The sequence below is a fragment of the Rhodnius prolixus genome, unplaced genomic scaffold (genome assembly GCF_049639745.1).
Source record: "Rhodnius prolixus isolate KJV_2025 unplaced genomic scaffold, Rpr scaffold_1, whole genome shotgun sequence".
Lineage (NCBI taxonomy): Eukaryota > Metazoa > Arthropoda > Insecta > Hemiptera > Reduviidae > Rhodnius > Rhodnius prolixus.
Window position 1 is genome coordinate 46,461,107 of NW_027411581.1, and position 27,725 is coordinate 46,488,831.

At 33.6% G+C, this 27,725-nt stretch overlaps 1 protein-coding gene and 1 long non-coding RNA gene across 9 annotated transcripts in view; one reads left to right on the plus strand and one right to left on the minus strand.

Annotated features, from left to right (window-relative positions):
• Window positions 1–19,914, plus strand: part of LOC141461071 (uncharacterized) — a 36,578-nt gene extending 16,664 nt beyond the window's left edge. For 2 of the 3 annotated variants that reach the window (XR_012462587.1, XR_012462584.1), the window contains one exon: window positions 19,767–19,914. This is a non-coding gene — a long non-coding RNA (uncharacterized lncRNA). Of the gene's footprint in view, window positions 1–933; window positions 1,409–19,766 lie in introns of those variants that run through there. The other variant, XR_012462585.1, reaches the window with a different exon arrangement.
• Window positions 1–27,725, minus strand: part of Fife (regulating synaptic membrane exocytosis protein fife) — a 261,312-nt gene that overhangs the window by 130,894 nt on the left and 102,693 nt on the right. Inside the window, exon 1 of one of the 6 annotated variants that reach the window (XM_074141630.1) lies at window positions 16,602–16,814. The exons of the other annotated variants lie outside the window; for them this stretch is intronic. The gene's annotated coding sequence lies outside the window, so the exon portion shown is untranslated. Of the gene's footprint in view, window positions 1–16,601; window positions 16,815–27,725 lie in introns of those variants that run through there. 6 annotated transcript variants of the gene reach the window in all.

Below are 27,725 nucleotides of genomic sequence, written 5' to 3' on the forward strand. Positions count from 1 at the left end.
TAACAGATCTTTATAAATGTCCACAATATGTGAAATGTTTTAAAGGAAATCTTGGAGTCATTTTAAAGAAACTACCGTCACTAAAATCCCATTTCTCGTTGACCTGTTTCGCCAAAACCTTATCGTTTGGAGAATCAGGACCAAAACTGGTTACGAAATTGAACTGTCTGCTTAATTTTTGAGATATTTTGTTGAATCGCATGAGTTTAATTATTAAAATCCTTAAAACACCACCTTGCGAGTTTTTTTTAAAACCATTGCCCAAAATTGCTTCTTTAGATCGTATCCAAGCTTTACATCTGGTTTTTAAAGTCATAAACATGTACAGATCACAAAGAGTAAAGATTCACGTGCGTTGTAGACGTGGTGCTTTACCAAAAAGATAAAAAACAACGGGCAGAATTTTACAATCTAAGAAGTATTGCGGTACTGGGTTCCCCGTTTTTATTAAATGGTTAATAAAAGAAATTTGCAGTTGAGTATTCTAGCTATAAGCCTCCATCCACGACACCTAATCGGTAGTTAGACGTAAAGCCCGTCTAAAAAAATAGGCATTACTTTTTTCTTTTTTTTTTACACTCGTGTATTGCACTATGGTGCAGTCTACTACCCTAAATAGTGGATAGAGATATTACCCGCTTTTTATTATATTTCTTTATTTCTCGCTGCTCTTGGAATGGAATGCAACCTTCGTGAATACATGTTCTTCGGAATTTCAAATCCCTCTATAACAATTTCAGTTCAAGTGAGATAGTGAGTGAGTAATCCAGTTGTACACTAACACAATATTGAAATAATTATAACGCACTAAATTGAGAAATGTTTCTATTCTATTAAGACGTAAAGAGATGATTTGATTTAATAAGAAATGAAAAATAGCATGTAAAGTATCATTGATGTTGATATTGTAAGAAATTTAATTTGAAATTGCAGAGATAAGAATTTATTAAACTAATAAAGATAGGTAGGAGATAGTGATCAAGATGAGAAGGCTAGCTGAAAAGTTGGAGAGTGTAAATAAAAGCCGAGTGCAATGTTAATTCAGTGGTACATCATAGTAACTTCCATTAGCAAGACAGAGTTTAGTAAAGTTAGACCTTCAATAGGAGAATATGGATCCGGTCCAGCAGTTATAGATGTGTATCTAACTAGATGAAAGATACTATCGGAGTTGGTGACGCAAAGAGCATCTCAAGTAAACAGTGATGTGGTTCTCACTTATACGTATGAAACTTAGAAGTTCTAACAGCTAAGCAACAAGTTTATTACGTTGAAAACTTGCGTTCTTTTCTTTAAAAATATAAAAATAATTCACTGATTTGTAATAACTTTTTATTTATTTATTTGTTAAGTTACACCAGCACTAGATATGCTATAAGTAACATGACAATAACTGACAACACTACAAACTCACTAATTGAGGAGAGAAGTTACCCAGTGATAACACTCCTTAAGTCGTCTCCAGGATTAGCTACTCTCTTCAGAAACGAGAAAATCGCGAGGCCACTGGCTGATTTTAATCGTCTGGAAGGTGATGAGATGATGAATGGCGGACAAGAGGATTGGAATGAGAGTGCAGGTTCTTATAAAACTTTTATAGCGAGTTCGGCAACCTGACCTTCAAACGGAAAATAATATTTAGAAAAAAAAAAAAAATTATATCTTTAAGTAGAAAATCAAATCATACTTGATTTTTAGTTGTCATTAACCCAATCATTTCTTTCTGACATTTGTGAGTTAAGTAATGAATAAAGCCAATCGTTCCAGGCGGGTTTTATGTCAAACTACCGATCATGTAGGTGCACGGAAGCGGATAGAACCTAAAATATATTGACTATATATTTCTCAAATAACTTCAAGTAAAATCCAAGGTAAGACCGGCAATCATACCCAGTCATGAACTTAGCTTCATGTTTAGCTCAATCAACATAAGTAGAGCAGATAAATAGTTATTTATTTAACAAGTGTGGAAAGTAGTACTTTTCCTCACGCGAGGCAGGGTTCAAAGTGCAAATTGCCGAGTGTGAGGAAAATACTTTACACTAGAGTTAAATATTATATTTTTTCTGCAACCATTTATTAACTAATAAAATTAAAAATTTCATTTTTACAGTCTACAAAAAGTAATTTATCTATTATAAACATTTATTGTTATATTACAATTATTTACATTACTTACGTATTTACATTACTTATTACATTTTCTGCTGTTTCTTTTATTGATGGAGGAGTGTTTTCTAAACAGGCATCACTAGAATCCATTTTAAATTTCTATAAGGTAACACTATAACCTTTTTAACTGTTAAAATTAAAAATATCTAATTATTTATTAAAGTATTATTTTTATTTCTATATTCCTTTCAATTTTTATTTTATTTTTTAATATTCGTTTTTTAATTATTTAAATAAGCTTATTAGAGTTTTACAGAAAATATTTATGTTTATAACAAAACTTCTTATATCAAGGAAGCACAATAAAGTTTTTCCACTCACTTGTGCGGAAAGTGGCACTAATGGGAATTTCCCCCCACTAGTGTGGGAAGTTGGGCATTACACAGCTGATTTTAATTGAGTAATGAGAACTTCCCTACATGGTTGCAGAAAAAGTAATTTTACTAATAAAATTAAAATTAATAAAAACATGCAAATGTTTACCACCAAATAAAAAGTTAATTAACTCTGTACAATATTTTTTTAGAGAAACTTTCATGGCCAATAACAAATTAAAAACAGTTTGTTAGATGTCGATAATAGTCGTCTGAGAACTGGGCGAGGGTGGAAATTCCAGTGGATCCTTCACAGTTGAACTCACTTCCGATTTACAGGGTTTTTTCCCTAACTAATTAAGCAGGACTTGCTCTAGTTTTGATACCATATCTGTTGTATATATAAAAAAAAAAAACACTTTTAGATATAAACTACCCAAGCTTTGATTCGTTAATTTAATTTTGCTAGATCGGCACAATTTTTGCTTTACACTTTTCTAAAATCAGTTACCCATGAATAAAAAAAAAGACATGTATTAGTTCCAGGTTTTTAAATTCACTAGTCATTATAAAAAAGAAAATCACATTCCCTGTAGCGAATAACAGTTGATTTTCAGTATACGGTTAAATACCAATTTATTAGAAGACCACTGAATTAAAAACAAAAAAATACCTTTATTCCTTAGTCTTAATTAAGAGAAGATACGCCACCGTGATTTGACTATGAAATTTTATGCTAAATATCAGTTTTGAGATTCGAAAAAGTATTATTTTACAAATTGATCTGAATGCGTGCGTGTAAGCAAAATAACTGATGCTTGGAAAAATGCAGAAAGTTTAAATTTATTGTTTCGGATCGAGGCTACCATGGGAGCCCGGAATTTAGCTTGTAAACAAAAAAATAAAATAAATAAATAAAATAGAAAAAAATTAAAATGGCTCTGACGAGAATTTTTTAAACTTATACACATATGTTCAACTGTCTTTTAATTTAAACGTTTTGCTTTTTAGGCAAGTGAAAATGGTGGATTAGGCTCCCCTGTAGTACGGACTCCATAATTTTAGAATACTAATTGAAAGTCAGGAAGTGAAATTACAAATTTGAAAAAAATCGGTTGCTTTAAATAGCGATTTTTACGTTTAAAATGGTTTCAAAAAATTCTTAAATTATAGTGACCAAAAAGTCATGAGGTTTTGCTCCAACTTTTTTTCTTTAAATACCTAAACAATAAAATAGCTGTACATAAACAGAAATAATTAAACCCATTGGAATCATACGTTGGACTATTTTTGCAACCTAAAAAAACACCCTAAGGATGAGAGATTGTCCTTAAAAGGCGATGATCAATAGGATCATATATTGCTTTAATTTGTTTTTGTTTTCTAGAATTTTAATCACGTAAGTGGACACGCGATCTCATCGTTTCCTGGTTTTCTAACTAATTTCAACTTCTAATTTTAAGATAGCTCTCGTTCTTCCGCTTCATTTCTCTTTTTATTCCTTAAAAAAATATCCTCTTTATTTGTTAATAATTAAATCAGCTTTCTATGAGTTAACTAACGAAAACTTCATGCGTAGAACTTAAATAAAACTGTTCGACTGGAGGCAAAATCGTTTTACAATAGATTCGTTAGGCTGGAAACATAGTGGAGCGGCGCGCAAAGCGGCGATGATAGCGAAGAGCAAAACGGCAAAAACAAAAACTAGAAATAGATAGAGTTGCTCTGTCTTCGCTTTGCTCGCCACTATGCGCGGTCCCATATGTTAACTTGTGTTTGATTTCGCCGCTTCGCTCTTCGCTATCATCGCCGCTTTGCTCCACTATGTTTCCAGCCTTAGTCAACTATTGAGATCATATGGTGAAATTTGGACCGAATAGATTGGTCACATTTTAACGGCATCTAAATTAATTTTTGGGAAGACCCTTTAAAGATAAATAGCTTATTAAAACTGTCCAGTAAGACATTTGTATAAGGGATGATTATGTCTGCAGTTTAATAATAATTAGCAAAAGCTTTCCTAAATGTCATGACCAAACAGCGGACCAATTCGAATATTCATACAAGGAATGCACTAATAGTAATCGCGTTCCTCAGAGATTCATTTGGTGAAGATTTTTTGGATATTTTTAGAATGCGAAATAGGATATTTTTGATATTATTTGTAAACAAATACAGGTTGGTGTCCCATCAAATTGAAGCTTGGTAACATTTTTCATAAGATGATTTTGTTTCATTACAGTTTCACCGTTCAGAACTGTCAGAAAAGATGAACTACATTCTAACTAGAAATAAATTTATCTTCGTTTCTTTTATTGATGCTTCTATCGCCACCCTTTATCTCAAATATTTAGTGGGAGCTTCTAAAGGTGACAGAATAGAATAGCGTATTCAAATTATTGTATTCATTTCACGCATACTTCTGAGATATTTGGCGTTCAGTGCCTTTACTTAATAGGAGAAAAAAATATCTGATAAAAACGGGTGGAGCAATTACTGAGGTCATCATATGTCAGTAACATTTAACCCTGTGGTCAGCACGAAGTAATAATAAGGTCACGAGTTTGCATACAGCAATACTTCTCGATTATCACATGCATCTTGTATGTGACATTACAGAAGTCGTGGTTGAACTCTATGCAAATAAATGAATATATATTATGTGCATCTTTCTCGGATACCTGCAGAAAACTTTATTCATTTTTGTCTATTCTGTTTACCTTCAGGTTGAAATGAAACAGTAAGGAATGGGAATTTGCAGGAGAAATTTCATGCTAAGAAATGGCTTTGATCGATACCAACTGGGAGCAGATTTTGTAGGGTTTCCATTCCTCCTCACAGTAAGGTGTTTGTTTACTTAAGATAGAGCCCAAGTTTATGCCCACAAGGCTATAGGATGAGAGTGTTTGTCAATAGCCTTGCGGCCAGTACCTCTAAAGAGCGTTTCAGTTTTTTTTTTTAGGCAGCTCTTTAGACTGGAGAAGGATGGTCTTAGAAAGTGGACTTCTACTTATTTTAAAGAAGTTTCCCTTAAGGCAGAACTTTTATTGATTGCCATTGAATGCGGATAGAGTTGAAGATATACAATTTATGTGGTTCCTTCAACTTTTTATAAAAAGAAGTTTTCATTCGGGACAGAGAAGTTACATTCTTTGGTAACCCTAGCCGCGTACTAGTGCAATCGTAGTATTTCTACAAGTGTATGTCTTTACTATCTGAATTTCCTTATCTTTAATCACCATTTTGAAGAACAAAATCTTTCCTTACGAAAGTTACTTCTGAGAGTTATTTATGGAGCCCATAACATTGGAAACCATATTTTTATTCAGGTATAGAAAGAAATTATGATAGAACAACGCCCCCTGATTTTGAGCAACCGTCGTACCTTTCTCTGAGTAAATTGATTCTGGTCCTCATAGATCAAGCTGTATAATTTTAACATCCTGATTAAAAAATGAATAACGAGATTCGTGAGGTGAGCGTGCTGTAAGACCTCTATTTAATGCTTGAATTATTTCTGAAAACATTTCAATTAGAAGTATTGTTAAAAGAAAAAGCAAAACGGAATCATCTGTGTGATGTAGTGCTGCAACCAAAAAACATTATGCTTAATAATTTTAGGGTAAAGGTGAACTGGTTGCTGCTGCATTTTAGAGAGATAATTAAAATGCAGGTTCAAACAAAAGAGAAATAATGAGTCCATTGAGGATACCAGTATATCATATAGTATAATTAGATGTACTATGGGTTTGTGCAGTGGTTTCATAATTAAAAATTATAGAAACTTTTCTAATTGCTCTTACTTTTGTTATACCCAAACTTGGCAGACGTAGCACAGGATGAAGTAGAAGAACGAGTTAAAAAAATTAATTTTATTGATAAAAACACCAAGCTTGAAAACATTCTATTAACTGCAAATTTAACCATCTTAACCTACTGCTTTAAAGTAGAGGAAATTTTTCTAATGAAGCCAACCTTCCACCTCATCTTAAGACAAATTGCATTAAATATAATAAATTTTGCTTTGAGAGAGATTAGGTCTTGGGAAATGCAATATCATCGGAATGCATGAATAACCAAGTAAAGTTGTTACCTATTCTAATTACTGGATCCGAAACAGATGCAAATCATTTAAAAACAATGAAAATGAAAAGGTGTCCAGTATACCACTTACCTATCACCGTAAGAAACCATAAATCCATTCCGAAATACCTTCTTTGCCTCTAACTGCAGTTAGAAGGTAGTTTAAAATTATTAGGACTTCGAAAAAAAACCTCTAAGATTAAGCAGTTTAATCAAAAGTACTTTTTGTCTGTACAGTTAAGGCTGCCTTTAAGTTAAAGATGCTGTATACTTTGCTTTTTACTTTGGTATACTTTGTTTTAGTGAAATTTTCACGACTGAATCCAGCCAGGAATTCAGCTAAAAAGTTATTAGAAGTAACAAAAATTACGAGTGGTCGAAGGAGGAGACCAGACAAAAAACAGCATTTAGAATTTGCACAAGAAATACCTCGGATCATTAACGTTTCCATTTTGAAAATGTGGAAAATTAATCCGACTAAAAGAGGACGGATTTATAAAAACATCTTAAATCAAGTTGCAGAGAGACAAAAATTTCTCCAGAAGCTCTTAAAAAATAAATAAGAAATTATTCATCGAATCTTGGCCTAGTGCTTTGTTATATCTCAGTGCACTCAAACTGCTGTTAATTCCGCTAAGATAAATTCGTTCGTCTAAATAAGAACAAAGATAAGAGGTTCAGTGCCAGGAATAGAAACAACTTCAGTTTGGGGATTTTGTAAGTTATAAGTGTATTAATTATACAGCTGGCATTGAAAGATTTCTATAAAAACTGTCATTCTGCATGATCTTATAAAGGAAGAATTAGAGAAAAAAGTTAGAAAAGAAGACAAAGATATTTACGAAACTATCTAGTCTTCCAGATCATCACAATAATTTTGAGTATCGCTCATAAACCCTGTCTAATTACTTTTATATTGAGCTGAATTATTGTCATTCCAGATAAGTCGAGGGAGTGAATACAGGACATTTTTCTCTAACAGCAGTTTTCATTTTAATAGTGGAAATGCGTGGAAAGTAATAGAGAATGGCTGACCGAGTATTGATGGAACCATTTTTAAGGATGATACAGTTCAAAGATACCCATCACAAATCTATTACAATGAATCCTCATCTACAAAACGGTGATCTTGTGGAAAAATCTGGCAGATACAAACCGTTCAAAATAACCAGCACATAAATATAAAATGTCTCCAGTAACTTTTCCCATAACTGCTTACAATTTTATCACCTAAAAGAACAACTCTAATGAAGGAGACACTCAAGCCACAAGGAGGACCTGGAGACTGTCCCTCTTCACATTGAAATCGCTAATAGACATTAATTTGTCATCTGAAAAACTTGTACAAAATATTACATTATGCCAAATCTACAGACCACTGGTTACTATTAAGATTAACTGGAATAATACAACCGTTTATTAATCAGTTTTGTTTTTTAATCCGTTCTCAGATGGCCACCATTGGTCATCTTAACGCAGAAATTCAGGGCTACAATGGAACATGATTTAGTTATGTTCTGGATAATACTAATCTTAAGAAAGAAAATCAAACTCTTTAATAAAGTTTCGCAAATAATACAAAGATCATAGATTTTAATCAACATTAAAAATAACTTATCATGCAATTTAGATTTCAAATAATTGAAATTGTATGAAATGACAGGCTAAAGGATTAGAAAGCTTAGAAAAATTTTTGGAGACTTTTTACGACGGTTGATCGAAAAAAAAAATTTTTAAAAGAGACCAGAGTTGTGGAAAGATAACTCGTGTTTCCTTCACAATGACAGTAAGAGACTCCATTTAGCATTTCCTATCGTTTTATGCCACAAATCAGATGACTGATAAAATTATTGAATCAGTGTTGAATTGATGACGTTTTTGTCTCTACTGATTGCAGTAAAACAAAGTCGTTCAAAGAAAGAAGATCATTTCAGAAGAAATTTACTAGAAGATCTTTGCAAAGTAGAAATTCATACATCTAGAAAAGAGATGTGGAAGGAAATAAGGATCTATTCTAAAAATTTTTTATTAAAACATTTGGTTATATTCTTAACTGACCTCTGTATTGAACAATTTTACCTCCTAGTATATTGCTGAAATACATCCATGTAAACTTCTGCAAGTGAAGCAACACATCCTGTACTCTGTTCCACAATTCCCGGTAGAGGTTGTCCATCCGGGTTAATGAACTAGTTTTAGATAGCAACAAGTTTCTAGAGTCCTGTTTATTTAATGAACACAACCGTCCTGAAGCTTTGGTCTACTCTCAGTTGTCTACCTTCCCACAATTATAAATTTAAATAATTTGTTAAGTGGCTGAATAGGGTACTTGGTTGGAAAAAATATTGTTCCTTTTTTTATTTTAAAGGACATAAAGATTTCAAATCTAAGAATGAATTAAATTTCCCTTCAGGTTATAATAAATAAGAAGTCATTTCCCATTGGTACGATGTGTCAAAGAATTATTAAGACTGGCGCTTTCTTCGTTAGTAAGGGTAAGAAAAATTTAAATGCGATTGCATTAGACCCTATGAGGTGTAAGGTGTAAGTTAAATTAAATTGCGATTACAATAATCCCTTCTAAAGAAAGAAAAGAGAAATTAAATTGCGATTACAGCAATGTTTCCTAAAAGAAATTAAACTGCAACTGCAGAGCAGGATTGAACGGAATTATATGAAGAAGGGAATTAGTATCCTCCTTATCATATCGTGCCAAATTTTATCAAAATCGGGTCATCATTTACAGAGTTATAATTAATAATAGGCTTTACAAACATGGGAATGGGAATCCTGAAGAATGTACATCGTCGAAACCTTAAAAGGTGTATCTATGTACAATTTCGAATCGAAATCATCATTCACTCACTCATTCATCAAAATAGGTTCACGGTTCCAAAATTTGAAATGGTTGCAATACTTCCCCTTAGCTAGGAGTAAGAAAGGATTGCTCTGAAATGTCACGTTGCAAAGCTCTAACCACCTCTTCCTGCCAAATTTGTAACAAATGCGACCCAGCATCAACCTCATAGGTCAGTCTAACTCGCTGTTAGCTGTAAATATTTTCTTTAGACCAATAGTGGATAATGGAATCCTTGAGTTAAAGCTGCTTTCCCAATCTGTGATTTCCGTTAGATGGATACTTAGGTCCTAAAAGGTGTCGATGAGGAACAGGTAGGAAAATTCTGAGGGTCGCACTTAGTTTCATTTGTTGACATCAAAAAATGAAAGTTTAGTACAGTATTTGATAGACCAATATCTCCAAAATATTTTTGATTCGTCGCTTATTCACATCTTAGATTCTGCTCTCGGCTATAGAATTTAGAGCAAACAGTTATATTCAAGTCCCGAGTCTTATCTCAATGATTTGCATAGAAATGTAGAAGTATATTTCTCCAATCGATTGTCCCCAATTTATTCTTTTATCAATATTGAATTATTGAGAAAACCTTCCTCTCTGTTTCCAGATCCAAATAAATAAAACTTCTACGAATTCCTTAAATAAATAAATTGTTTACTTGTTAGATAAAATGTTTTATTTATTATTTGGCCAGTGCTTTCCACTTATTGTTTTAGATTTATTATTCGGCAGCAAAATAAACAGCGCATTGATTTGCATAATTTTATTCGATTTTATCTTGGTCAAAACAAAGAGTTTGATAAAGTTGAATGATACAAAGTACGATAACTTGATTTTGTAAGTTAGCTTTACCCTGTTGATCGGCAGGGTTTGGAAAGTTTTTCTTAACCTCAAACTCTTCAGTTAATTCAAGGTTGAAACGTGTAATATATACTTTTTTTTTATTTCAACACTTTAATGGCTTCATTTATTCGTTCCAAAACTTAAGGGTAGAGAGAGAGATAGAAATAAGGAGAGGATTTGAATATAAAATCGTTTCCATTAGAGGCAGAAGAAGAAAGAATATGGAACTGCTTGAGGCTGTATAGACTGCGGCAGTATTTTAAGATGAATGAAATGAAAAAAGATTCACTTTTCTCCATTTTATAGAATAGTGGTGGGATTCTCTAAAAGGAGGAATACCGAAGGATAAATAGGTTGCTGGGATAAGGTAAGGGACAATGGAGGTCGTATCTCTCATCTTTATTTGCTCTATCTCTCGCAAACTCGCTCGCCTTCTCTCTTTTTCCTCTTTTATTTTTCTCCCAATTTGTCACAACAAAAAGTATCCAGCTTATCTTTTTGTCTTTCTTTGCTGAATTAGTCTAAAAACAGCGTAAAAGTGAACAAAAAAAAAATTTTTTTTCTAGACGTTGACTTCTTTCATTTAATTTAAGGGCCATCAACTGCCAGAACCACGCCGTCTTTCAACTGCTCAACTTTATCATTGTCTAATCTAAAGTAATAGCTTTTCTTTAACCAATATTTTACATCAAACTAATTTTCATCAATTTAATTAACAATTAATTATAAATATTCTTCAATTTCGTGTCCATTTTTTTATATTTTCTTACGGCTCCTTGTAAGAAACTAGATTTTGAGGCTAAAAAGTCTCACGAAAAGTGAATTTTAAAAAAGTCTGCTGAGTCTTCATTCCACATTATATCTGTTACACAACTTCCAACACTTTTACACGATTACACATTCCCTCGATTCTTTATTACACTAAGTTTTACATTAAGTAAAACATATCGTACAATGTTTATCAGCCGAGAGTTTGCTAATGCTACTTCTCAAGGAAGACGTATGAAGGATGTGACCTTAGTATTGAAATAATTGGTGCTTTATCTGGTACTAAACGTACTGCTCGTCGTATAAATTAACGTGGAAAAAATCATTAAAGAGATGGATCACCTCAGAAGACCACAATCTCTTCTCCTGAAGTTATCCTTAGTTACAAAAAAAAAATTGTGAAACAAGTAACATCAAATTTTGCAGGTTATCAAGGCGAACTGAAAGTATCGCATGACCCTAAATCTAACCAAGGGAGGTTTCTCATTTAGCCAGAAAGGCTCATTAATTTCTTGTACTCTTTTGAGAGTCTTAACTTTCATTTTATTATAATTAATCACTTTTGTCAATTCTTTACAGTCTGATCCTTAACATCTACGAGGTGTGGCTATTAAATAACGAGACTATTGCTATAAAACATTTTATTTTAAATTTATACATATTTAGTTATAATCACCTTCAATATACACCCTTTCTCTATCCCTACAACGCTCCACGCTCAATTGTTCGAAACAGCGCTGGAAGTCTTTTTCTGTGAGCTCCTGCATGACGCGTGCCGCTTTTTCTTTCCCAGCTTCAACGGACTGAAATCGTGTTCCTTTTAATGCAGATTTGATTTTGGGAAACAGATAAAAGGCACATGGGGCCAGGTCAGGCGAATAAGGCGTAAGACCTAAAACTGGGATGTTGTACTTGACAGATAATGCAGTGTCTGGGCCGGCGCGTTGTCTTGATGGAGAACCCATGACTTGTTCTTCCACAAAGCGGGTCGTTTTTTTCCTTACTCTTTCACGTAGTTGAGCAAGCACCTCCCGGTAGTAATGTTGATCAATTATAATCAGTATTTTCATCCGTTTTGGACGTGGAAGGGCGACCCCTAGCCATCATCATCTCCGACGCCTTCTCGGCCAACTTGGGAACGCTTGAACCACTTAAAAACTCGCGCATGTGATTAAAATTCATCGCCATAAACTTCTTTTAATAATAGATAAATTTCAGTAGCGGTTTTATCAAGTTTTGATGTGAAATTTCAAGACAATTCGTTGCTCTACTATATGTGTAGTATCATGTTTTTCGGCAAAACGAAACTAACACCTCTTACACAAACGATGGTTCCGGTCAGACAGATTTCTCTACAAACACGTGAGACGCTGCAATCGAAAGAGAATGCTTTACGCTGCACAGCTCTCGGTCGTTAAGATTTGGCGCATGCATAGATTTTCTATCTCGTTATTTAATATCTCCACACAATTTTAGAATCGAGGATAGGTAATTTTTTCTTGGATTCGCTGAGTCTAGACTATGTTCAAAACATTGAGTTCGCCGCCTGCCACTTCCTGATCCTCATTGTTCGATAAATATGTTTTCGTGTTATTATAAACTTTGCAGTGGGAAGGAGAATTTTTAACAGGGAAATGGAAAATTAAAAGTAAAAGATTCCTTTTAAACACTTTCTTATTAAACAATGTTTTGTATAAAATATTGTGAGTTATAATTTGCAGATATTTTTTAATTACATTTTAAATAATTAAAGTTACTCGGCAAGCCCTAAAGTAGAAGGGAAGTATTAGCTTGTATTTTCTCTTGTAAAAGAGATGCGTAAACATTTTTGGAAAACAGGAAATTAATTAACTCTGTTTCAGTCTACCTTTTTGCCTTTCCGGCATAAGTGGCCAAGTAAAGATTATTTCTTCTAATACTTTTACTGAGTAAAAACATGGTTGAGTAAGATATTGCTGCTCTAACTCTTTTTCTTTTTTGTGCAAAGTTTAAAAAGTAATTTATTTCTGTTGAAAAAATTTATATATATTTTTTAAAAATATGTAGATTAGATTATTTTCTCCTTTTAATTAGCTTTGATATTTAAAGTAAGTGGCGCCCAGATCCTTCCTAGTGCAAAGGTTATCATGTTGAGTGAAAAGATAAATCAAAATATTTCAAATATTTGTAGCAAAAAATCTGATTTTTTTTTTTCTGAAAACAATTTCTTTAAATAACACTATACAGGGTGATCCATTTAAAACGCACCAATCTTAGCTAATAACTTTTTAGGAAAGCGGAATTTCAAAAATACCCTCGAAGTAAACTATATGTTTTGTTTTATTTAGTTTTCAGATTTTATATCCCCGATGCTGTATCTTCATTTTTGGCGGAGTTACGGCCAAAAACCCGATTGGGGTTTCATAAGGACTACTGGTTTTGGCAATGATTATGAAAACTACATAAAAAACTGTGAAAAGTGACGTTAATCCCGTTTCGATATCCCTAATATTAGTCGAGATATTTAAGATCAAAGTTACAATTTTATCTATTCGTGATCGGTTTTCAATATTAATTTTCCACCAGAAATTCACGTTTTGGGAGGTCTTCTGACTGCTAAAAATGTTATTTTGGACGCAAAGAACAAAAATAATAATAATTGAAGATTTTAAAGAATTTAATGGTTAAGAGAGAATCAGGATAAATTTGTTTTATCATCAAATGAAAGTAACCATCACATCATTATAATATACCCCGTATGCAAGACTTGTTGACCTATGATTACGGTAAGAATATCTTGCCAGGGAGGAGAGGGTGTTGGTCTAGTGGTCATGAGCGTGGTTTTGTAAGTGGGAGATCCCCAGTTCAAATCGCGGGGTTGCAGTCATTCACAATACTTAATACATCATAACACTTTTTTAAATTCGAAATGGGGACCTCCCACTTACAAAGCCACACTCTTGATCACTAAACCAACGCCCTGGCAAGATATTCTTACCGTAATCATAGGTCAAGAACTCTTGCATACAGGGTACATTAAAATGATGTGATTGTTTTTATTTGATGATAATTTATCCTAATTCTCTCACAACCATTACACTATACTACATGTTTTAAAATCTTCAATTATTATTATTTTTTACTTTGCGTCACCAATAACATTTTTTGCAATCAGAGGACCGACCCCTCCCAAAACGTGTATTTCTGGTGGAAAATTTATATCAAAAACCGTTCACGAATAGATAAAAATGTAACTTTGATCTTAAATATCTCAACTAATATTAGTGATATTGAAACGGGGTTAACGTCATTTGTCAAAACCAGTGGTCCTTATAAAACCTCAATCGGGTTTTTGGCCGTAACTCCGCCAAAAATGAAGATACAGCATCGGGGGGTGGAAAATTTGAAAACTAAATAAAAAAAAACATATTATAGTTTACTTCGAAGGTTTTTTCGAAATTCCGCTTTCCTAAAAAGTTATTAGCGATTGGCGCGTTTTATATGGATCACCCTGTATATCTCTCAGATACTTTAAGCATATTTAAGTCACATGTCCCTACAGAAAGGTTAATTGAATATTTCCAGATAAACAAAAGTTTATAATTACTGGTGACCATAATTATACTAATTTAAACCTTAAAAACTCAAAAAAATCTATTAGAAAAAGGGAGGAAAAACCTTACGTTTCACAAATTTTGAAATTTCAACCAAATTCTACGGAAAAGAGTGACGAATACTATCTTTTTATACAACTCTTTCATTCGACATTAATGCGCCAATTAATATGTCTACTATATGAAATTGTGAGATATGTCATTTGTTCAGAATTAATGAATATCATGTATTTCAAGGTCGTGTTTTATTTAGGGGAAACAATAAAAAATTTGGAATCCTATTTGAAATAGTACAAGTTAAGGTTTTGAAACTACAAGAAAATCCTGCCTCACTTTATTATTTTGTTAAAATGTAGTTGTTTATTTTCATATATCCAGGACATAAGGGCTGCACTCAGATAAAAAGATATTTATTTTAATATTTTAATGTTCATTTAGTATGCCAGTCTTTTTATTTCTGAATTATATTTGTTTATTACGTTAACTCTCTATACAAAAGATAAAGTATTTAAAATTCAAATTGATGTTTAATGTATTCTCTTCTAAAGAATATACTTTTAAATACTTTAAATTGTTTTTGCTGTCAAAGAGAACGCTGTTGTTATGCACGCTAAGATGCTTTTAGTTATGGCCTAATTTAATTATTATTTTTTTTTTTAAAAAAAAGCGTCAAACAGTTAATACCCGAACTACGAGTTGTATTCAAATTGAAGATTTAAGTAGAATTCTTTGTCCAACATGCCAACGCTTAGAACCCAAAAATAATGCTATTAAATATACGCTGTTCTTTCTTTCCCATCCCAACGAACTGCCTTCTCTAAGTAGAGTCGGGGATTTCATCCTCTTTATTTTTTTATTTTTGTCAATGTTCAAGATTTTTGTTATTCCTAACATTGATGAATATGCAATGCGCAGGGTTTTGGACATAGGAATCAATGCTGGGCGTTTGACTCCCAGGTTGGATCCATAAAACTAATCTCTTTTTGCTTTTTAAACCAACTTAGAAATTCATTCTTGACGATAAACCATAACACGCTAGACTACATTTTCTAAGCCATTTTGTTCAGGAAATTGTTTCTATATTGCGACACTGTTCCCACAGAGGCCACTGGAGCCATTGAGGCTTATCGATTCCATCACTATGTGATATCTCCTCTATTTATGAGGCCCAGGGATCAACCCACCAATGGTCTTTCACGACATGATCTTTGTTCTCAGCATGCCAAAAATCTCTTATCACAACCTAGCGATTGCATCATTAGCAATAGGTAGTCCATTTTTTCTTTTTACTGGTATAAAATGCAGAGCAGCAACTTTAATTATGGAAAAAAAATAGGCTTATTATGATGTTTCCCGGTAGTGCTACCAAGCAGAAAAACCTGCCCTTTTTACAGGGCCTAGGTTCTTCTATTAGCCGCTACTAAATATCTTGTTAAGATTTCTATTTTTCTTTTAAAATTAAATCGGTTATTTTAGGCTTTTGGCGAGCCCATATGTTATGGTGGAATTTTAAGGCCCACTGACTTTGTCGCTGCGATGTCCAGTTTTTTTTATCTATTTAGTAAGCACCGGCAAGTTTGTGCAACAGAGAGCGTAAAGGGTATGAAATGTTAATGCTACGTTAAGCTTGTAACATTAAGTCATTTATTAAGAAAGCAGCAACTTAAACAAAATTTTACACGAATACGAAATCAGTACATCTAAATTGATAACATAAGTTTCCATCTGTACCTCAAATGAACAATTGAGATAATAGAAGAATTCGAGTAATATTTAGTATAAAACGGCCCGATAGGTGTTTTTCTATTTACACAATTAAGAGCCTCCAATTAACTATTCAAAGGTTAGAATATAACTAACTATACAACAAATATGACAGTAATAAATTAAAATAAAAACAAAAATTTATAATAATATCGAAACTCAGACAGATTTCAAGATCAGAGGATGTTATAATAGAATTTTACTTACAGAATACCGCAACTTGATGACTGTGGGCCTGGTGACGAGTGAACTGAACCTTACTTTGACTTTCTTGGGTGTAAACCTTCTTGTTAGTTTGCCCAGAGGTTCGACAAGTGGTCTCCAACTGACATAAACTTGTCCCTTTTTGACGTCATTTCTACCTCTCTTAACTTTAGACCTTATTTTACTGTATAATGTAATTACTTATAAAATAGGATTTTAACTTTTAATTTTTCTGCCAAACGTTTGTTCATAATTGTAAATTTTCTTACTGTTTATATTTACAGTAACACCTGCTTAAATAGAACCAATTGGTTGGTCACCTTTCCAAAAATAAGGAAAAATAGTTACAATTGACAGATGTTCGTTCACTTAACATAAAAATATTTCTACAAAAAAAAAAAAAATAAATAGAAAAATAGGTAATTATTTTCCGGAAATCCGGGAAAAAGGGTCAACTCGATCTTATGTTATTATATGATCTTCAATTCAATTTATTATTTGTTAGTCTCTTCTTAGACGACCAGGAGGAGAGCCTAGATTTCAAACAAATGTTCAAAACCGAGCCATACGAGCCTTTGAAATTGCCTGCCTTGCTGCCCCAATAAAGAGGTCCGACTTTGAGAACAGAGCACCCAAATAATCAAATTTATTATATGATCTTAACCCCTAGAGGGTGTCCTATCAAACAAGAGTAAAGAATCAATGTGGTTGAAGAATAATGCCGTGTTCTTTTCCTAAGAAGGATTTATGAGTGTGCAAGTAAGGATAGCGGAAGCAGATTGTTTTCCCAAAAAAATAAGAGCCAGAAATCCAGAGAAGTGGAACACTTGCCTGCTGTTAAATAGAGGCTGCGTATGTAATGCACGAAATCCGTGTGGTGGTGTTTGTTTGGCCTGAAGGTTTTACTACTTTTTCCAGTCACTCTACTCTAGTTTCCCCTTTTCCATTTTAGGAGCACGGTGGTGATGGTGTTACAGTTCAATAGCATAGAATTATAAAGAAACCAAAGATGAATAATTACAAATACAGAATTAATAAATGAATTATCTTATGCAGACCAAAGTTACAAATAAGTTTTTATAAAACCATTCATACTTATATTGAAAGAAAATGTCTTAATTTCAAAATGGATGTCACATATTTATACAAAACATGAGCTGAATTGACAGTGTCTGGGTTCAACAATTTTTCAATATGCTCCCCTACATTATCAGAATGGTAATACTCTCTAATAGGTTTGTAGAATGGGCATTCAACAAGAATATGTACCAGGTCCTCTTTCTTTTGTAACCCACATAACCCACAATCCAACTGAGGATCTATTTTGCTTATCAATCGATCATGGGTTAACTTTATTGAGTATTTTCCACTTGTCTTTTGTTGGAATAATAATTTACTGTAGTTAAACGGCATTTTGTATGTTAGGTACGATTGTGTTTCAATTGAGGGGTTAAAAACATTTACATAGTGGCTGTTATATCTAGACTGTTGAATACTTGTGTTATCCAAATTAGTTAAATACTTTCGGTACAACTTTAAAATTTCTGGAATTTTCTCTTTTAAATTAAAGGCATCTTCAATATATACTATACCATATCGGTTAATTGGTTGCAGGAGATCTTTTAACTGTGCTGCCCAGTTATATCGCGAGTCCGAATTAAATAACGAAATACTCAACAAATTCCGGTAACATATTCTGGGTAATCTTTGATCACTCACTTCCAAAATATTCAACAACCAATTTAGGGCTTAACTTCAAGATTCTGTAACTTATATGTAGTTGTCTCGTTTCCGAACGAATCATATAGTAATTCGGGATAGTTTTTGTAAGTTGAAAATGCCGCTTGTACAAATATAGCGATTCTTTTTCTAATTCATTAATTATATCGGAGACCCCATATTTGAACGCCATAGAGCATCACGCTAGAGATTAGAGCTTCATTGAGTCTCTTCTTAGACGACCAGGAGGAGAGCCTAGATTTCAAACAAATGTTCAAAACCGAGCCCGCCGCCATACGAGCCTTTGAAATTGCCTGCCTTGCTGCCCTAATAAAGAGGTCCGACTTTGAGAACAGAGCACCCAAATAATCAAATTTATTATATGATCTTAACCCCTAGAGGGTGTCCTATCAAACAAGAGTAAAGAATCAATGCGGTTGAAGAATAATGCCGTGTTCTTTTCCTAAGAAGGATTTATGAGTGTGCAAGTAAGGATAGCGGAAGCAGATTTTTTTCCCAAAAAAATAAGAGCCAGAAATCCAGAGAAGTGGAACACTTGCCTGCTGTTAAATAGAGGCTGCGTATGTAATGCACGAAATCCGTGTGGTGGTGTTTGTTTGGCCTGAAGGTTTTACTACTTTTTCCAGTCACTCTACTCTAGTTTCCCCTTTTCCATTTTAAATGTACTTACGAAGAAAATTTCTCACTATCTGTTTTCCTTTTGGATTTTCCCTTAAGCTCAACTGCCTCAGGAAGGCATTTCAAAGGTGGCAACCACTAGCTAGGATAAGGTCAGATAATCTATTTATCCCTACCTGGCTGTTTACCCTTGCATTGCGCTCTAGTGAGGTAGCAGATCCGACCTTCCCCAGTAATCCTGGTTAGGCAGCGCGCGCAGGCTGCCTCAAGTGGTAAGCCTAAGTACAGCTGGGTGCGCGCAATCCTTCCTCACCAACTGTGCCTCTTCAGTGTTCCTCTTCCTTTACTGCTATATTTAGCTCTTCTCACTCTACATTTTCTTTAGATAAAACCATATATATTCTCTAGTTATACCTGTGGGATTTTACCTCTTTTTTGTCTTAATTTAATTTGTAGCCAACATTATGTAATATATAATGGTAATTTTTTTACAATTTTGAAAATAGTACCAATCAGTCATCTTCGATTGTCCGATCGATTAGTTAAAGGTTGGCTTCTCTCGCTTTAGAAAATAAATGATTAAAATCGTCCGATTTAGTCACTGCTTCATGTTCAGTTTCAGTTGAGTTTCTAAATGTTCCATTATACTAGATTAGGAGTAGGGCCCCACGGCACCACAGCCACAGGAGACTTATTGTTCCTTCTTTTATACTAAGAAAGTACTCTCTGAGTGAATTACGTATTACTTACACCATTTTAATAAATAAAGTATGAACTTCATAATAGCATGTTATACATTTTTTATTTCAGAGATGAAGTTGAAAATGCTGTAACGCTCGTAAGACTTTAGATTATGAAACAGGACATGAGTGGAAAACTTCACCAGCTGATAATACGTCTGTAATAATGTAATATATTTTATTTATTTTTCAATAAGTTGTTTATTTTTTCAAATTATATTCTTTGATTAAATATAAATTTTTGCAAAAATTTAATTAAATTGACTTTTTCCCTAAAAGGATGGTTTTAAGTCGTGAAGACCTTGCCCGGGCAGATGCTTTGGCCAACGAAGGGCGTAGCGTACGGTACATCGCTCAAGTCATAGGTGAGCCGCGTTCTACCATCCACGATGGCCTTCAACGACTTAGGACCACCGGAAGTCTCGATCGAAGAGAAGGTAGCGGTCGACAGCGATGTACGACAGCCTAGAGACGATCGTTTTATTACTCTTACAGTCTGCGAAATCGTCATGTGACCGCTCCCGAGATACGTAGCGAACTACAAACGGTCCGTAATGTCAGGGTTAGCTCTCGGACAGTCATTAGAAGGCTTCAAAAGAATAACTTAGTCTCTAGACGTCTCGCATCAGGTCCTCTTCTACTGGAGAGGCATCGAGTAGAAAGGAGACTTTTTGTAAATCAGTATCTCCATTGGACACGTGAGCAATGGGGGGGCTGTTCTCTTCACAGATGAGTGCCGGTTTGCTTTCTGGCAATCAGATGACCGGGACCGTGTATGGAGAAGACCTGGTGAACGCTATGCTTCATGTACCATGCGAGAATCCCAACCTTTTCAAAGTCAGCCAATTATGGTATGGGGTGGAATCAACACCCAAGCCCGTACCGAACTAATTACTATACAGAATGGATCTTTGACTGCTCGACGGTACATTGAAGAGATTCTTCAGGAAGCTGTTGTGGTCCCATTTGCTCCATTTATTGGGGGTAACTTCGTGTTAATGCAGGATAATGCTCGACCGCATGTTGCTCGAATTGTTACCCATTACTTGGAGGATGTTTCAATTACTACAAATGAATTAGCCAGCACGTTCTCCAGACATGAATCCCATTGAAAACTTATGGGACATGTTAAAGAGACACCTCAGGCAACTTCCGTCACCCCCAACAAATGTTATCAGCTACAAACTGCTGTTGGTGAGTTATGGGATGCTGTTTCACAAGATGAAATTCAGTCGCTTATTTACTCGATGCGTAGGAGACTGGAAGCCATCCGAAGGGCCAGAGGAGGTAATACGCGGTATTAGAAATCAACAAGGTAATAATTGTTACTTAAATTTCAATTTATCACTATAAAGATTTTCCGGTGTTTACTTAATTTTTCTGTAACTTATGAATTTCTGATCTGATTGCATTAAAATTAACTTATTCAGTAAATTATTACATGCGTTATAATTAATACATAGATAAAAAATTGGAATTAAACGAATAAATACAAGTGTGCGGCTTTTTTTATTATAAATATAAGTCTCCGGTTTTTTTTTTGTCACTGAGTGTATATCATTGTATTTTATGTAATTGTAAATTTCGATTTGTTTGTTCCCATCGTCCTGGGATGAGAATTGGAGATTTTGGGACATCCCGGCCTTAAGCACTGCTTTCCACATTCGGTCTCTACCCTTACCATGTTTACTATGAAATGAAATGAAATAAGTCTATTCAATTTAAAAAATACATAACTTATAATTACTTCTTTTAAGAAATATGTATAAATTATAGAAAACATATGTACAAATTAATAAATCATATAATAATAAAACAAAAAGAAACTTTATTTAAGTAATTAAAATTTAATTAGAATATTTAGCTTTAAAGACGTCCACATGGTCTGTTCAGATATAGTGAAGTAATTTTTAGTGAATCAGAAATTAATAGTGTGATATATATATTTAAATATGATTGTAATTTTTATTTATTTATTTTATACTATATATTATATATTTTAATAAATAAGTAAATTTTAGTAAACATAAACTATGTTAATAAAGCACGGCGAGACAAAGCAGCAAGGCAATATTTGGCCAACGCCTCCCAATCCTTTCCGTTCAAGTAAGCCGCGATCCGAACCATTGTTCGCGCTTGTTGCTCAGTGCAGGGCAAACCGCTAGAAAGTGGAACAGATCCTCAACCTCTCCACTGGCACACATTAAACAGTCAAGATCTCTATTCTTATAAAATTTATAATTTAGAGGCAAAAGATCCCCTCTAACTTCGAAAATCATTCTGATTAAATGAAACGGGTGGCTATCAGATAGATATGGATTATCCCCAAGGTTGTATTGCAAATTTTTATATAGCCGATGGCTACCAGAATTAAATAATTTCAACTGGAAAGTATTATTCATGTCGGCTTGCAGGTATTTTATTAAAATATTGAAGTTGGCTTCCCATAATGTAAAATTTCCAATATTTTGCCAATTTAAGTCATTTGGAAGGTTAAATTTTGTTATAAGATTCTTAATTTCCAAAAACCAAAGGATTTTACTTTTTATAATTTCATGACATAAAATTTTAGGATATCTGTTATCAGGGAGCTGCAGAACTCTAACTAAGTATTTAAAGTGCATTTCAAATGTGTAAAGATAAATGGGGTCAATTCCAGTTTCAGTATGAATAAAAGCTGATGGAGTAGTTTTTGGGGATTTAAATAATTTTTTAATAAAAAAATAAAAAAGTCTCCCCACTTCGACAAATCTTTGCCAACCCCACACCTGGGCACCGTAGCACATCATAGATCTGTTTACAGAATTAAAAATGCGAATTTTTGTAGAAAAAGGAATGCTAGTGTTATCCATAAAATGATGCCAAATTGTATTTAAGCTCATTTTGGCCTTAGACAATTTGTTTTGAAAATGTTTAGTATACGATAGAGTAGGGGTAAGTATTATACCGAGGTATCTGAAGTCATTGACGACCTCTACTTTCTGTGTACCTAAATACCATACCTCATTATTGGCTGGACGGCCACCATTGCGGAAAATCATAATTTTAGATTTTTGTAAATTGATTTTTAATTTCCAACGATAACAATAAGACTCCATTTCATTTATCATTAACTGGAGGGAGATTGGATTGGAGGCTAACAGAACTACGTCATCGGCATAAGCCAGTAGTTTTATCTTGCAATTATCACTTATTACCACCCCTCCTCCTAGGCACTCCTCCAAGTCGTTAATGAATATAGAAAATAAGGTAGGGCTAAGGAGGCATCCTTGTTTCACCCCAATATTTGTACCAAAATTAGGTGAGAGCCCATTTCTGCACATAACAGAGGCAGGGGTTCCCGATAACAGATTCTTAATACTAGTCACAATTTTCCATGTTTACTACAGTCTAGTATTAAGTGGTTATGTCAGAGCATGAACAATTTGGGTTGATCTCTATGCCATTTCTAGCTAGAATTGGAAGTTGAGGGATGTAGATTAACTAAGCTTCAATATCCAAATGATTTTCTTTTTCAAAATCCCCAATAATTCTATTTATTTCTTTCCCCTTAAATAAATTCTAAGTGAGATAGAGTATTTAATGTTTACTGAATGGTCCGACGATTAAGACCAGAGTTTGTCTAGAACCATGTAGGTTGCTTTTTATAGGAACCGTACAAGGTTTATGGATAGCTTAAAGAATGGATGGTTTATAGAAGCCAGTAATTGGAGATAAAATTCCATGGTTGCTGATGAGAACCAAATTAGTATTTGTTTTTTTTTAAAAAAGCGAAAATGCCTTTTACGTCCGCGGATAGACTCTTGATATTGCGTGTTTACAATTTTTTCTCCCACCGACATATTGTAAAAGAAGAAATTTAAGCTTATTATGATGCTTTGCGAACCCAACTAAAAAAAACATATTATTTATCTCCTGAACTGTCGTTCAATTACAAATACATGTGATTAAATTTAATGAATTTCAGCAATTACTGTTCATTATTTTTGGTGACTAATTCGTAGTTTCAATCGTATTTACAATGCGTTAACAATAATTACATTACAGTGAATATGTATAATGAATCGGTCACCGATCACACTCAGTCCTTGAACAGACAAGACAGAAAACTCATCAACCTACTAATGATGTAAAATAGTACTTTTTAAATTATGTAAATATTTTTGTAAATTTCGTAACAATATACATATTAATTTGTAATATAATTATTGTTAACACATTGTAAATATGTTCCACAGCCCTGAAGATCACCTAGTCCCTATGTCGTAAGCTTGGCATAATAAAGTTTTTCATGACTGAAGCTGGCATTTACTTTTTCATCCTATTGAATTTCAGCAACTTTAATTAATTTCTAGTCAAATAATTTCTAATCAAACCTTTTTCTTCTTTGTTATTATTTTATTCTTTACAAAAATATATTTAAAAGAGATGCTAGTAAGAAATGTGTTCGCTCAGAATCCTGGGCTCTCATCTGGAACTTATTCTTAAGGCCAATTTATAAAAGTCTATTATTAAACTCTAGAATAATATATTTTTCATAGTGCCCTTCAATTGATCATTGAATTAACGATATTTGGATTAAAGTTGGTTAATGATCAAGTACTGAATAATGAACTTATAAATTGGCGGACTAATACAAAATAATCTACTCTCGGGGTATTTCGAAACTTCCGAGTTGGAAGTCTCTGTCTTCATATCAACATTTTCTTAATCATTTAACATACTAATTTGTGATTAATAGCGATAAATTATTTGTAAAAACGTAAACAAGTAGTATGGTAAAATAGACATTACTTTCAAGTCAATGTTAAAGTAAAAACGAACAAGAGAAAATGAGAGTAGAAAGCGATGAAACAAAGCAGGCTATTTCATTGACAGAGTGGGGAGACGGCATAGTGGCTAAGTAGCCGCCGGCTGTAAGCCTCCGTCGAGATATACGACTGTTGTTAGGAGTAGGATTTGTGTTAGCCTTTCTACATAAATCCTTGGGTAGGATATTGCCCGGCCTACATGGTTTAGTTGTTAGCTATCTCTGTGTTGGTTCCTTCTCCCCGTGTACTTTACTGCTGCTGGTCAGTTTGTATCGACATGAGTAAAGAGCCGTCAATTGGTTCAAATCCTTCCTGTTTCACGTTCATTCGGTTTCAATTAAATATAAAACTCGTTAAAAAATACAAATAAAATAAGAAAACCGCTTCCAATTTTCTTTCTTCGATTTGAATTGTGTTTGTTATTAAATGTTATTTCTCACGTTGAACCAAAATAAATTTCTTTTTCGACTAATACATTTTCCGCATGACCAAAGCTGGGAAACGGGAGCTCTATTTAGTTGGAAATATAGTTAGGAATATGTATGAAAATTGCTTGATATGGATGTGCATTGCATAATTAATAATTCAGTTGCATCTGTTTTGGCGTGTATATCTTAATATTATAACATCTTAATAACTAAAAACTGCGTGAAGCTAAAACTTTATCTTTAGATTGGTCCTTATGTTTTTATGGACCTGACTGCAACCTTCCAATTGAAATTGCACAACCGGTTGCATTATTTTACTAAATGGATTATTTACTTCTTTGATATTTAAACTTATATATAATATATTTATATATGTACAAATATGTTCAACTTTGCCATGGAAATTCTTCTTCATTTCAGAAAAGGGGCTCTTTGGTGGGGGGGCTATTCATACCTCTAAAGTACTATTACAGTATAACGCATGGACTCTACCTGTTTTATTTTATAAAGGGAATTAAAGAGGATTTAAAGGCGCCACGGTAGCCGTGCGGGTTAAGAGGCGAGACCTGCAAAGCTAATATGCATTGTGGTACTGGGTTCGATTCCCGGTCTAGAGGCCTTGGATTTTATTTAATGGTTAAATGAGAAATAGTAAAGTACGTTTGCTAGTCGCCTCCGTCCACGACACCTAGTAAATGGTAGTTAAACGTTAAGCCCCGCCTGAAAAAAAGGCGATTACTTTACTTTTTTACTTTTTTTACTAAAGAGGATTTAATTAAGTTTTGATTTCGAAGAAAATTCCAAAACGGAAGTGAAGTACCAAATAGGCAAATTAACTATTTCCTTTGTTAACTTCTCAATCGTTGACCATTCAAAATTAAATCTCAGTTAGCTGTTACATCCACCTTTCGTTCAAAGATCCTTTTCTGTAAAATTTAAGATACCTAGATTCATTTTATGATTCTAAGGTTAATGAAAATATAATTGAATTTGCGATCTTATGTAACAGTTTGTTTTTCTCTGGGAGAGGGGGATTTAATTGGAAAAAGCTCCAATTAACTAAAATACCGACTAATTTACAACTAGGAACCAGGTCAAACATTTAATGTTGGCAACATTGATTCATTTTTAGCGATTTAAGCTTAACACTCCTTTAATCAAGAAGATTAGGTTTCAGAAAAATTGCACATTAAAACGAATTTGTTTACATTTGTATCCTAGAAGTACCCTTAATCGAATAATCATGAGAAAATGTTTCAAATAATAGTTACAGATCTGTATACACGCAGTTAGACACAAAGATTAAAGAAAAACGTAGTAGCTAATTTGGACAAAATCTTAAAAAAAAAAAAAAACTGGCTGCGTCATGGACACGGCCGTGTGTTGTACGTGAATACGTTTACGTAACGGGTTATATTTTTTTATATAAAATATTTTTATTTATGTATTTAGGATGAAACAATGTGTCTTCATAATCGACGATCGAACACAATCTATGCCTATACAGTCCGTTGACGATGTAGAAGCGATTTCATCATCCACTTGCATAATTTCAACCGCCCCAGCTGCAGGTGTACTGACACCGTCGTTCATCCGTTCGGCCGCATTCATTCTTTTACGTTCCCGGCACAGCTTGACTCGGTCATATGGTGTTTTATTATTACCATTCGATTGCTCTTGAGAAGCCCTTTTCAACCGTATACGATCTCTGTATTTGGTTTTGGCTTTTCGACGCGTATAGGCCGACATTATATATTTTTGATATTTGTTTATTCTAACACCTTATTATATTCACTGTCACTATTTTACACTAATGTTTTATATACAATCGATAGACTGTGACGACAGCTGACGATGAAAACTTAAACGATCATCGTAGCTTCTCCGAGTCAAAAGTTATACTAATTGCAAATCTCGATACGCAGCAAAATTATCTCAAAATGAACGGCGCTTCCCCCTCCACCGCGCGTCACAGTCCTCGCTTATCATAATGAATTCTTTAATCCTTTAGCTATCCATTAGTCTAATTTAATTTTGGATGTAGACGATAGATTCGAAACTATAATGCCAAACTGTATCCCCAGATTTTGTTGTCATTTGGTTTTTTGGATTGCCTCCATATGATAGCAAATTTAAAGACGTATTCACGTCAAAACTGAAAATCAATTCAGTAAAGTGGTTCTTTCATTGGACAGATTTTAAATAAACCATATTGTGGGATCCACTGAAAGTGCCTCAGGGAAATACCCAATATCAAGTGTGTCTTTGTTTATCCACCGTAACTCACCAACTAAAACTCACAGAATGTTGAAATTTTATATTCCGCTCAGCTTATCATTAGAGGATGCTGCGATAAGGTTTCGATATGTTTACTTATTAAAGTTTACTATTATTTCCTTGAGTTGATCTCACTAGAAAATTGAACGAATGTATAAAAAGACTTCTCATTGTATAAAAAGACTTCCTTATAATTAATTATCCACTTTTAATAACTAAGCCCAAATTAAACTAAGAAGTTTTTATGTCATTTTCTAAATAATCGGAAAATTTAACTGATCGGTATAATCAAAAACTATGAGACAGTTGTGAAGTAAAAGCACTGCTATATAGTCGATTTATAAGGGAAATGCTGGCCTCAATAAGCACTGCAATTAGAGAAACGTAATAATGGTAGACTAGGGAGAGGAACAGACACTTAGCAAGCATTATCTAATAGCTTCGATTCTGCACGTTTGAAATGGATGATTTTAGTCTGTGGATTACTACACTGGTAATTACAGTTACTATAAG